Here is a 13338-nt window from a genome sequence, read left to right on the forward strand (position 1 = left end):
GCTCGGGCTCGGCCTGGAGCCGCTCTCGGGGCTGCCTTCCCGGGGCTGCCTTCCCGGGGTCTGCGCCTGTCAGGAGCCTTCGCAGAGGCAGGGTTCTGCCCTGGCTCCCTGCCCGCGCTCATGCCGTCCTTCACACGGATGACCTCACTGCAGCCTTGCAGTAATAGCTTCTGTGTGCATCATTATTCATAGCTTAAAAAGCCAGCTGAAGGAAACCCAGTGATGTGTCAAAGGTCAGAGTGGGGTGGCAGCACTCCTACTCAGACTGACGTCTTCTGACCCGAGTGCGGTGCTCGGGTCTCTGGCTGCGGGGGCTGCGCCGCGGCTGGCCTCGGACTCAGCGCAGCACGGGGCGCAAAGGCCCGGGCGCTTCCCGCCGCTGCTCAGCTGCCTCCTGTCCAGGAAAATGCTTTTGGGGACTGAGGAAGACGGTCACAGAGAAATGTGTAGTTGGCGTCGATTTCCGACGGTTGGGCAATGGCTTCCGCCATCTGGCCCAGGTGACGTCAGCCGTCTGGATTCCCGCCCGTGTTCTGCGGCCCAGGAACCAGGCTCCCGCCTGGCTGGGCTCCAGGCCGTCTCCGGCCTCCCGGAGGAGCAGGTCTTAATTTGCAACGTGAGGAACTGAAAATCAGATCTCAGGAAGATTTTGATACAGAAAATCCGGTAAAAATGGGGAAGAAGAGTTCGGGGGACACTGGATAAAGGCGACAGGGGGCCCCTCCATCTGGGGTGTGGAGCCTTTCCTGGGACAGGAGGGGGGCATCCGCTGGTCAGGCTGGGAGGCTGAAGACTTTGTGACTAACAGACACGAGTACACTGGGGGCGGACGAGGAGAAAGGTGAGCGCAGCTACGGAGACCTGGGAGAGACACACACAAAGAAACCGGCACGGAAGCTCGGACACAGGCCAAGGGCACTGATGGTCCCAGGCCACACGTGCTGTTCTGTGGACTCTACGTCTGGGGCAGATCAGCGGCTCGGGAACACAAGCAGCGCCATGTCTTTACTTGGTTGAACTATAAAATACAGCGCCCGGGACAAAGCTAAACAACGCAGAGATGAGTTGAGGTAGAAAGTTCCATTGTCCCTTCCCCTCGCTTGCCCAGGAGTGAGTATTGTGACTCACTCTAGCCGTTCCTTCAGCCACCATCTCCTTTCATCGTCACAGCGACCCTGTGAGGCAAGAACTATTACTATGCCTTTATTTTTAAAAATTATGGTAAAACATACAAAACATAAAATTTACCGTTTTCAGTGGCATACAAGTCAGTGGTGTGGGGTATAGCCACCTGTCACGAAGCCGGGCCATCACCCGTCTGCAGGACACCTTCATCCTCCCCAGCTGAAGCTCCGTATCCAGGAAACAAGTATCTCCCATTCTGCCCGCCCCTTGTCCCTGGAAACCACCGTCCGGCTTTCTGTCTCCACGCTTTTTTTTTTTTTTGAAACAGAGTCTCACTTTGTTGCCTGGGCTAGAGTGAGTGCCGTGGCGTCAGCCTAACTCACAGCAACCTCAGACTCCTTGTCTCCACGCTTTGACCGCTCTAGGTGCCTCGTGTGGATGGAATCATTTAATATTTTTCCTTTAGTGACTGGATTTTATTTCCCTTAGTGTAAAGTCTTCAAAGTTTATCCACATTGCATGTGCCAGAACTTTCTTCCTTTTAAAGGCTGAATAATATTCCATTATATGCATATACTATATTTTGTGATGGATGCTCACATTGCTTCCACCTTTTGGCTACTGTGAATAATGCTACTTTGAACGTGGGTTACAAATATCTGTTCAAGTTTTGCCTTTATTTTTAATAACAGCTGTATTGAGATACAATTCACATACCATATAAATTTACCCTTTTAAAGTGTACACGGAAATGGTTTTTAGTATATTCTGTGCAACCATCACCACAGTCAATTTCAGAACTTTTTTTTGTGAACCTTCTGTGAGGTGAAGAGAACTTTTTTTTTTTAGAGACAAGCTCTTGCTCTGTCACCCAGGCTGAAGTGCAGTGGCCCTGCTGTAGCTCTCAGTAACCTCGAATTCCTGGGCTCAAGCGATCCTCCTGCCTTCTGAGTAACTGGGACTACGGGAACATGCTGCCACACCCAGCTGATTTTTTACATATTTTTTTTAGAGATGAGATCTAGCTGTGTTGCCTGGGCTGATCTTGATCTCCTGGCCTCAAGCAGTCCTCCTGCCTTGGCCTCCCAAAGTGCTGGGACAATTTTAGAACATTTTCATCACCCCCCGCCAAAGAAACCCCATACTCATTAGTAATCACTTCCAATTTTACCCCAAATCCCTCCTCTCCCCAGCCCTAGGCAACCACTAATCTACTTTTTGTCTCTGTAGATTTGTCTGTTCCGGGCATTTCATACAAATGCAATCATATAACATGTGGCATTTTGTTGTATCTGGCTTCTTTCACTTAGCATAATGTCAAGATTCATTGATGTTGTCGCGTGTATCAGTACTTTGCTTCTTTTTTATTGCTGAATGCTATTTTCTTGTGTGGATATACCACATTTTATTTATCCAATGCAATTCAATGGACATTTCCATTGTTTTCACATTTTAGTTATTATGAATAATGCTGGTATGAGCAGTCCTGTATGATATTTTGTGTGGACATACATTTACATTTCTCTTGGGCATGTACCTAGGAATGGAATTTTTAGGCCACGTAGTAACTGTGTTTAACTTTTGAGGAACTGCCAGACCGTGTTCTGGTGCAGCTGCAGCATCTGATGTTCCCACCAGCAGAGTGTGCCAGGGCTCCAGTTTCTCCCGTCTGCCCGTTTGGTTCTGCCCATCTTTGTGGGTATGAAGTGGTATCTGGTGGTGGTTTAGATTTGCATTTTCCTGTTGGTTAATGATGTTGAACATCTTTTCGTGTGCTTATTGGCCATTTGTATATCTTTGGAGAAATGTTGATTCAGATCCTGTGCCCGTTATTAATTTGGGTTGTCTTTTCATCATGGAATTGTAAGTGTTCTTTATTTATTCCAAATACAAGTCCTTTAACTGACATGTGATTTACAAATATTTTATCCCATTCTTTGGGTCTTTTTCACTTCCTTGATATCCTTTGAAGCATAAAAGTTTCAAATTTTTCTTAAGTCTAATTTATCTACTTTTTCTATTTTTTGTACTTGTAAGTTTCTGAAGCTTTCTTGAGTTTCCAAGAGCTCTTTGCCACAAGAAACCATATTTCTTCAAAGTTTTATTCACTGTCTCTGCTTGTACCATCTCAGTTATTCCATTGTTTGTGAACAGCCAAACTTCTCAAATCTCATGAGCCTTGTGTCCCTTCTGCCTCTGACTCCTCGTTCCCCATCCCAGCCACAGAGACAAAGATTCCACTTCCTTCCATGGCTGTTTTATAGTTGGAAAGCTCTTCTAGATCTCTGAGCACAGCGTCTTGCTCTATAGTTGTACATAAATCCCCACGAGCGTTTGGTGACACTGTTGATTATGGACTTGGTTTGACGTGGGAGGCGTTTGAGACCCACAGCCGGCCGCATGTGCTCTGTGTGGAGAGCAGTCTTGGTGACGCCCAGTGCCCTTGCCCTGGCCCTGAGTGGTGCTCCCTTTTGGCCCCCGGTTTCTGAGTCTGGGTACAGCTTGCCGTATCAGAGGAAAATGAAGCAGGTGGCATAAACCCCAGCTATAGAAAATTTGATAGACTCACCCCTTGGAATGAGGACAGAGGAGAATCAGGAAGGGAAAAAGAGCTGAACTCCTCAAAGAAGTCCAAAGTTAAAGCCAAAACTGGGGCGAGTCGGGTTGACTCATCTGCCCCCACCTCGACAGTGTTGAGTTCTTGGACCCTTTGGAAAATAATTCTTTTAAATACAGGAAAATTAGGATAGGTATGGAGGTAAAATAAAGAATGCTTGTTAAGAACTTGCTTCGGCCGGGCGTGGTGGCTCACGCCTGTAATCCCAGCACTCTGGGAGCCCGAGGCGGGAGGATCACTTGAGGTCAGGAGGTCAAGACCAGCCTGAGAAAGAGCGAGACCCTGTCTCTGCTAAAACTAGAAAGAAATTATCTGGCCAACTAAAAAATATATATAGAAAAAATTAGCCGGGCATGGTGGCACATGCCTGTAGTGCCAGCTACTCGGGAGGCTGAGGCAGGAGGATCGCTTAAGCCCAGGAGTTTGAGGTTGCTGTGAGCTAGGCTGACGCCACAGCACTCTAGCCCGGGCAACACAGCGAGACTCTGACTCAAAAAAAAAAAAAAAAAGAACTTGCTTCACGGTTATGTTAGGCATTTCATCTAGGTTTCTCATCCTGTCCTCTAGGTGATCTTGCAGGTATGTTTCATCAGTCCTATTGTGCAGAGCTGGATGCTGAAACTCGCCCACAGTCAAACAAGGATTTGAGCGCAGAGCTTTCCTAACTCCTTCCAGTCCTCTGAGCCAAGGGAACAGTGGGCAGAAATGTCAGGTGAGGTCCCCTCCCTCCCTTCACTTCCGTGGGATCTATTACTCATTTTGGCAAGACATCTTGGGACCCAGGGAAGTTTCAAAGATTCCCTTGAACCAGTGGTTTGCTGGAGCCAGCTCAGACCCACGGGTGAGAATGTTAAAAATTCAGGAATTTTACAAGCTGTTTGTTAAACTGTTGGTGGTTGGAAACTGGCTGTGGAAGGGAGTATTTACACCACGGAAATTGGTAACTGCTACAAATCAAGGATCTCTATCTTCCCCGCCAGCTGTCACTAGCACATCACTACCCTGGACTCTCTTCCGAGGTCGTAAATGCCCCTAACAGAGCATTACCCTTGAGGCCCAGAGTGAGAGCTGGAAAGGACAGCGCCTGCCCCCAGTGGTCACCGACGTTCAGCTGGAGACTGAGGGAGGGTAGGCGTATCTGTCGGAAAATGAGGAAGTGTGTGCACACGGGAGAGAACAGAGGCTGTAGAATATTGGTTATTCGCAAGTGAACAAAGTACCAATGTTTTTAATCACAAGGATTTGGCAGGGGAGGGGTTGTGGCTTGTCATTTGAGTCCTTTTCCTTCAGAGCCATGACAGGGGAGATCTAATTCATGAAAGAACTGGAAAAGTGCCCTGGATTGGCGGTCGGGGTGCCGCACGACACAGAAGAGGGGAACTTTGACTTTGAGCCTGAGGTGTTGAGTGGGAAGCAGCTTGTGGACAAGATTCTTGACCCTGGGACTACAGTAGGTATCCCTTTGTGTGCCAGGTGGTGACCTTCCTCTGGCAGAGCCCCCGGACTCCCCAGGGCGACAGGGTCTGTGAAGAGCAGAACAACCCTAGGCCCAGGGCCGTGGGCCTGCAGAGCTGACTGTCTCTGCTTCGGGGCGTCTCCACCTGAGCACTGGAGTCGGAGGCCCCCGCAGCTCTCGTGGATGCTGCAAACATCTACAGCGACCTCCCACAGCAAAATAAGGGGCATGTCCTTCGTGATGGGCTGTGGGAGGGCGCATCTGCAGGCTGGACTTCCCAGCCCTGCCATGTCCCCCGAGGTTTTCCTGTCCCTTTATGCCTAAGAACAAGCACAGTGGAGGCCATCAGTACTGCAGAGACCTGGAACAATTAAATAGGACTTCCCTAAAGGCCTAGGGCTAAGAAAAGCGAATGCCAGGACGGAGCGGCAGGTAACCTGGCTCACCAAAGGCCGCTGCAGGAGTTGCTCCTTTCTCCTGTTTGCGGCCTCCCTTCCACTCACTCCCTGAGTCCCACTAGGGGTTAGGGACACACGACATTCCCACCGCTGCCTGCTCAGGGCTCCCTTTTCTGAGTTCCAGGTCGCTCTCTGAAGACCGACCTCACCTATGCCTGCCTGATGCCAAAATGTTCCTCTCTTTCAGAGACCACTTATTCCCAGCTCTGTGACCTTGTCCTACAGGGCACAGCAGGAAAGCCACCGTCTCCAGGCAATCCCCACACAGTGAGGGGTGGAGCAGGGATGTGGTCATTTGTTCCAGGTATTGTTGACTCTCTTGAAGTTTAACCCAGGGCTAGAGATTGTGATCAAAGGGACACCTGCATTGGGCGGGTGTGCACCGGGCAGGAGCTGTGGGACTGACGAGGTATTTAGGATTAATTGGTCCCTTGCGTAAGGCAAGCTTCCACCTGCTGGTCCTGCCGCACGCCAAGGTGGGCTGGGCCGACCTCACTGGAGGCGGACAGCAGAAGGCGTGCTCAGCGGGAGGGAGGCTGGAACCAGCCTGCTGGTTTCTGTCAAGCAGAGTCGGCCGCCGCGGCACAGAGACTGACGAGCAGCTGAATATTGGCGGGTCGCCAGCCTGGCGCCATCTTCCTTAACCTTCACAAAGCCTGTTCCTGCTGCTTGTTCATGTCTATTCATTCAACACATACTAAGTTTCTCTTGGGTGCCAGCTGCTACACAAGACACTGGCCACAGCAGTAACAGGACAGCCCATCTTGCCCCCACGGAGGTCACAGGACCATGAGAAGAAAGACATTGAACAAATAATTAAAGGGGATGGTTGTTATGAAGGAAAAGTGCAGTGTGGACAGTGAAGTGACCTGAGTGAGTGTAGGGTGGGTGACAGGGAATGCCTGTGAGGAAGCTGTCACTTAAGACACACCCAGGGGATCAGCAGGAGCGAAAACAGAAGCCCCAAAGGGGCAGGGCCCACACCCAGCCTGTTTACTAGTGCCGTGCCTGGCACGCAGCGGGCAGCCGCACGTTTGGTTGAGAGGATGAAGTAATGCAGCTGAACAAAGGGCACGTGCCTGTGTGCGTGTGTGCGCGTGTGCACCTGTGTGTGTGCATGTGTGCGTGTGCACCTGTGTGTGCACGTGTGTGCATGCGTGCGCATGCGTGTGTGCACCTGTGTGTGCGTGTGTGCGTGCATGCGTGTGCTCGTGTGTGTGCATGTGTGCGTGTGCACCTGTGTGTGCGTGTGTGCGTGTATGCACGTGCATGTGTGTGCGTGTGTGCGTGCATGTGTGTGCTCGTGTGTGTGAGTGTGCACGCGCGTGCGTGTGTGAGCATGTGTGTGCACACGTGTGTGTGTATGTGTGCGCATGTGTGTGAGTGTGTGTGTGCGTGCATGCTTGCATGTGTGTGTGTGCGCGCGTGTGTGAGGTGGTTAATCCGCCTTCGGCTCAGCTTGGTAAACAGTTTTAGCAAACAGCTGACGCTCCTCTGACTAGCGGTGGGCGAGAGAGATGCGCACCGTTAGAGGCAACCTGCTACCAGAACAAGTCCTGCCACAGACTCCTTTCCACCTGGGTTTGACCCTGAGTCTGCTGCTTACTAGCTATGAAAACTAAATAGTTTGGAATATTCTAGTCAATACTTGGTAGCCATTATTATTATTTATGTACATCAAACTTATATCCAAAAGGACTCTGATAGTTACAAGAAAAGACATAAATATGATAAATCTGGATATCATTAAACAAGAGTAACATCCTAACTCAAGCAGCAAGGAGGCGGGTGTGTCTGTGACAGCAGCTGATGTCTGGGCAGGAAGAGGACAAGCTCCTGGAAGATGAATCCAAGGAGTTTCCCGCTGGAGAGGGGCGCTGTGCTTGGCAGGCCGATTGCTTCTACCAGCGACATCCCTCCGGCTCATCTTGCCGGTGAGACAGGCTTGTTTCAGGGCATTCAGAATCTCTCCACCCCAACTCCACTTGCGTGGCGCCGGACGCGGGAATTTCACTGGGGTGAAAGGGAGGTGGATGTGGGGCCCCCCGGCCGTGCCCGCAGGAAGGAGAGCTGACCCTCGCCTGACCTCCTCAAAAGGCGCCAGAGATCTTGGTAAATCTTCAAATTAGATGATACATTAATACCTCCCCGGGGTTTCTAGGCCTTTCTCAATTGGATTTATGTCAAGAGGCTGCTGCTTCCTGTTTGTATTCTCGTACTGCGAGTTGACCGCTGTTCCTACTTTCACTTAAGTTTTGTATCTTGCTCTGTGAGAGATGTTTGAGCTGGCGGGAAACATTTCCTAAACAGTTTCTCAAATCTCCTTTCAGATATCTGCATTCAGTGTGGGTTAACAGAGCTGAGCTGTCTTCAAGAGCACAATGCCAGTCTCTAACTGGCCCCAGTTTATAATTGCTGAAAATCATCACTTTCTCAGTCTCTTCACATTTGCATCACGTTTATTATCAGGGTTAGCTATTGGCTTTTTTGAGGAGAAATTTTCCCAAAGAAACGCAATTTTCTTAAAAAGTGTTTGCCGTAGGTTCCTGCCTGTGGGACCACCTGCTGCAAAACACAAAGCTGCTTTGGGAAGCTGGGTGGTCAGCGCTCATCACCCAACCACACCGGCCAGGCAGCGCCATTCGTGCCTCAGCCCCAGCAAAACTGTGCCTTCCCGCGCGTCAGGGGTCTTCGCAGACAACTGAGGCACCCAGCAATGTCAAGTGTGCAGATGCACATGTTTATCTTCCTGAATATCCACAGCAAGGAGACACAAGCAAGCAATAAAGCCGTGTGCTCCATTATTGCTTCATTGATTCACTGAACTCTTTCTAGACACGACTGCTTATAGCTACAGAGTTAAGCCCCATTGTTAATCATATGGCTTTGAGGGGTTACTTTTATTTGTGGCCAAATTAATGGGAACACAGTTCAAATGTTGCTGCTTCATCGGGGACAGACAGAATCCACATAATATAGTTTGCGTCCTTGCCTCCATGTAAATTCCTCTCCTTTTTCTGTCACTGTCATTATGCCATTATTGAATCTTCAAGGCATGACCCTTGCTAGGAAATGATGGAGAAAATACAATTGCTCTGTAATAACCAATTACATTGTGACTGTTTGCAAATAATTGCACCCAACTTTCAGTCTCACGCATTTATCATAAAATTGTAAGAGGTGGAACAAGGCCTTGTTTAGAAATGGGGTTCATGTGTTGCTTGCCGGAGTTCCTGCAAAACAAGGACCCGAGACAGTGGACGGCCAGATGAGCCACTGGGAAGGGAGCGATGGCTGATCATTGCTCAGCCAAACACAAAGCTCTGGCTGGAAAAGCTTGGCATCTCCTGGACGTCTTTTGCAAGGATGTCAAATCCCTTTAGACAGGCCTCTGTTTACACGTTAGATGGAAGAACCTTTGTTCATTGTGTCATGAGGGTCCTTGGCGTTCCAATGACCTCAGCCCTTGCACATTAGACTGGGACTGTCCGTCAGCATCTTTGCTGTACATTGCATGAAACTTCAGTTATTACATACAACTGGTGTCTGAAATAGGAACTAGGTAAGAGACATGTTACTGAGAAGAGGGAGCGAGGTTGCCTTTGAGAGAAGGAAGTGGAGGGCTGCAACCTATTAGGTTGTTGGGGCTATTAAACGGGATGATATATGCGAAGGTCTTAGCCTAGCACAAGGCATGTAGTAAGAACTCAAATGTTAGATTTTTATTGTTATGAGCTGCCTACCAGCTTCACGGCCCTTGGCTTCATGTGTCCAGTGACGCTTCCTGACTTGCCCGTTCTTGCCTTTCCTTGGGTCCTTCTGTGTATTCTGTTCCCTGACATAAGGAGTCTTCTCCATCTGATAAGGTCATGGTGCTCAGGGCGGTAAGGGCCCTCAAGAGATCACTGAGTCTGGTTCCTGCTCTTGTGCAGATAAGGGGTAATTATACCTTCTTGCAGAAAAAGCAACTGAATTTGAGAAAGGTTGAGTGATTTGAGAAAGGTTGAGTGATTTGAGAGACTACAGAAGGCATAGGTGGGGATATTGGCTAATTTCTAGGTCTTCTGACTTAAGAACATTTAGGCCCTTAGGACAAGGTTTACCTTGTAAACCATCCACATTGCGTGGTTTACAGTTATTCCAGCTGCTGGTGATTTTGGTGGTGGTATTTGGCAGACCATCCCAAACACCTCTTCCTCCAAATCACAGGCCCAGCTGGGATGAGAAACATCAACTCATACCACACAAGCAGAACTTGTCCATTTGGGGACATCCTGAATAATGCCAAAATCTGTGCTCTAGATGGGGAAGAGCCTGGACTGGAGCTGCTTCCAGAGAACCTCTTGTCTGGCATCCCACTCGGAACTGCTGCATCCTCCGCTCTCCGGGTTCTCTCGGGTGGGTCAGCCTGGTAGGAGGGGAGGCCGGGAGGCAGCGAGGGAATGGAAGAGGTGGCCGTGGCAAGAAAAGAACCAACTGTAGGGTCTGAGCCCATGGTTCTGGGCTCTGATGTTGTCTTTACTTAAAACACAGAAACTCCTAGGCTCAGGCCAGCACCAAAATAGCTTGGAATCCCCCAAATGTCTCATTTTTAAAAAAGTAAGTTTACCTTTAAAAATAAAGGTTGAGGCCGGGCACAGTGGCTCACACCTGTAATCTTAGCACTCTGGGAAGCCGAGGCGGGAGGATCGCTCAAGGTCAGGAGTTCAGGACCAGCCTGAGCAAGAGCGAGACCCAGTCTCTACTAAAAATAGAAAGAAATTAGCTGGACAACTAAAGATACATAGAAAACAGCCGGGCATGATGGCGCATGCCTGTAGTCCCAGCTACTCGGGAGGCTGAGGCAGGAGGATTGCTTGAACCCAGGAGTCTGAGGTTGCTGTGAGCTAGGCTGACACCACGGCACTCTAGCCTGGGCAACAGAGTGAGACTCTGTCTCAAAAAAAAAGGGTTGCAATAAAGCCCATACGTTATATTGGTTGATTTTTTAAATGTCTCTTTTAAAGTACAGGTTCTTTCTCTCATTCTTTTCTTCCTCCTTGCAATAGACTTGTTGCAGAAACTGGATGTTTTTGGCCTGTCCGTTTCCCAGTCTGGGTTGGCTGATTATACCCTGAGGTGCTATGTAGCACGCTCCTCTGTTCACTGACTGCCTTGTAAATTGCCAGTTCATCTAGAGGCCTCATCAGACTGAAGTTCGGTGTTTATTTTTGCAGGCCTCCTTCTCTGGGAATGTTGTGAGCTTTCTCTTTGGTGATATTTTAAGTCATTATTGATCATTGACTAATCTATTCTTTCATTAAGAGTTGCAAAATGGCAATGTTAGAACCTTATTATTCCTTTCTTCATTTATTAGGTAGACCAATTCTATAAGAGAAATTGCTTCATCAACCATGTGGCCAGTTATGGTTCCTACAGGAAAGGTATGGTGAAGAATTTCTCTTTACTACCACTTTTTCAGTTGGTGAGTTGGCTACCTAGGATTCTCCCAGAGTGACCAATTTTTGAGAACATCATTATGAGGCTGGGTGCAGTGGTGGCTTGTGCCTGTATTCTCAGCACTTGGAAGGCTGAGGTGGGTGATCGCTTGAGGCCAGCAGTTCAAGACCAGCCTGGGCAACATAGCAAGACCCCATCTCTACAAAAAATTTTTCTCTTGGAAGCCAAGGTGGGAGGATTGCTTGAGCTCAGGAGTTCAAGACCAGCCCGAGCAAGAGTGAGACACCATCTCTACAAAAAATAGAAACATTAGCCAGGTGTGGTGGTGCCTGCTCGTAGTCCCAGCCACTCAGGAGGCTGAGGCAGGAGGATTGCTTGAGCTCAAGAGTTTGAGGTTGTTGTCAGCTGTGATTGTGCCACTGCACTCCAGCCTGGGTGACAGAATGAGATCTTGTCTCTGGAAACAAACAAAACCCCAAAAAACCATCATTATGAAATCATGGATTTAAACATATTCTATGTGCTTCAGCTTATTGCAGTCCGTTGTAGTCATTAGTTCTATGAATGCTCAAATTGTCTAATCTTTGCAAGTGGGAGTCTTTTTACCTCCTTCTAACATAGTCTTTAGAGACTGTGATGCCTTCTTGAGTTTCTGATATGGCAAGATATCGAAGCACATCTCGTACGTTTCCTTCCCCAGGCTGAGAATGAAACTGTTCTTCAAGGAGTTCTGGTTTCTGCTGAAGGGAAATGGCAGTTAGGAACCAGTCAGGGTGCTAGGGGCCTCACTGCTACTGGGCTGGTCCTTGTTTTGAGGGGCTTCTGTCAGAAAGGAAATACAAACTTATATTTTTAAAGATAAATCCATCCTTTGTTTATACTAATATTAATACTTCCAACGCAAATAGAGGCCCTCAGTATTTTTATATAACTTCATAACTTACATCTGTTTTTTTCACCCAACCAAATATTCCAGTTCCCAAATACACCAACACCTGCTTTGTCCCTCAATACTGACACACAATCTTAAAAAAACAACATCAATATTGTTGCCATTAATATGACAATGAATGAAACTATTTTTTCAGCTCTCTTTTTTGTCCTTAGGGTATATCTCACTAGGGGTTTACAATAAAATTGCTGTGGTTTAAAGTTGTTTGAAACAGTTCTTTTCTGTGATTATATCACTAACTCACTGTTAGTACAGATAGATTCTTTTATTTTATTTCTGTACAGATAAATTCTTTTGTTTTATTTTGCTTTTGCTTTTTAAGGAATGCTTTTAAAAATTAATTTTGGTTCTAATTATGTAAACTACTTACATAGTTCTAAAATTAGATCTACGAAACAAGGTACATCAGAGAAACTCAGTCTCTATCCCTGTCTCCTCCACCGTTTCCTTCTCCCCATATATAGCCCTTTAAAACGTTTTTGCTTATCTTTCCATTGTTTAAAATATATATATTTATTTGTTGTTAGATATAGAGTAGCATACTGTGCTACTTTTCTGACTAAAAAAAAATTATTATTATTACTTATTGAGATATAATTTGCATATAATTTTACCTTGCTTTCTTTACTTAACAATATATGCTGGCCATCACTCCATGGCAGTATGTGGAGATAGTCCTTATTCTTTTTTTTTTTTCAGATTTATAAATGAAGGGTTGGGGGCTTGCGAGGGGGGTGCCGGTTGCCTTATTTTTTTGTTTGTTTGAGATAGAGTGTCACTCGGTGTCCCTGAGTAGAATGCAGTGCTGTCGCTGTAACTCAGTGCGAGATCCAACTCCTGGGCTGTAAGTGATCCTTCTGCCTCAGCCTTCTGGGTAGTTGGGACTGCAGGCGCACGCCGCAACGCCGGCCGGGTTTTGTTGTTTTGTATATATATTTTTCTTTTTCTTTTTGGCAGAGATGGGGGCTCACTCTTGCTCAGGCTGGTCTCTAACACCTGAGCTCAAGCGATCCTACAGCCTTAGCCTCCTAGAGTGCTAGGATTACAGGCCTGAGCCACCGCGCCCGCACTTAACTCTTTTTTTTTTAATGCTCCAAGGTACTTCATATTTAACCCGACCAGCCCTCTGTTGTTAGTCAGCTGGGCTAGTTCTAGCTTTTTGCTCTTACAAACAAGGCTGCAATAAATAGCCTATGCAAATATTGTTTCATATTTTTGTAGGGAATGTTTTGGAATAGATTCCTAGAAGTGGAATTGCTGATCCGAAGAGGAAATGCATATGTAACTTCGC

The 13338-nt window shown here is 47.6% G+C and overlaps 1 long non-coding RNA gene across 2 annotated transcripts in view; it reads left to right on the forward strand.

Annotated features, from left to right (window-relative positions):
* LOC123631700 overlaps nucleotides 1-13338 on the forward strand; it is a 42750-nt gene that overhangs the window by 15608 nt on the left and 13804 nt on the right. The window contains exons 1-3 of one of the 2 annotated variants that reach the window (XR_006733215.1): nucleotides 110-841; nucleotides 4310-4454; nucleotides 5844-5960. This is a non-coding gene — a long non-coding RNA (uncharacterized LOC123631700). Of the gene's footprint in view, nucleotides 1-109; nucleotides 842-4309; nucleotides 4455-5843; nucleotides 5961-13338 lie in introns of those variants that run through there. The other variant, XR_006733214.1, reaches the window with a different exon arrangement.

This window comes from Lemur catta, chromosome 2 (assembly GCF_020740605.2).
Source record: "Lemur catta isolate mLemCat1 chromosome 2, mLemCat1.pri, whole genome shotgun sequence".
In the NCBI taxonomy this organism is placed as follows: Eukaryota; Metazoa; Chordata; class Mammalia; order Primates; family Lemuridae; genus Lemur; species Lemur catta.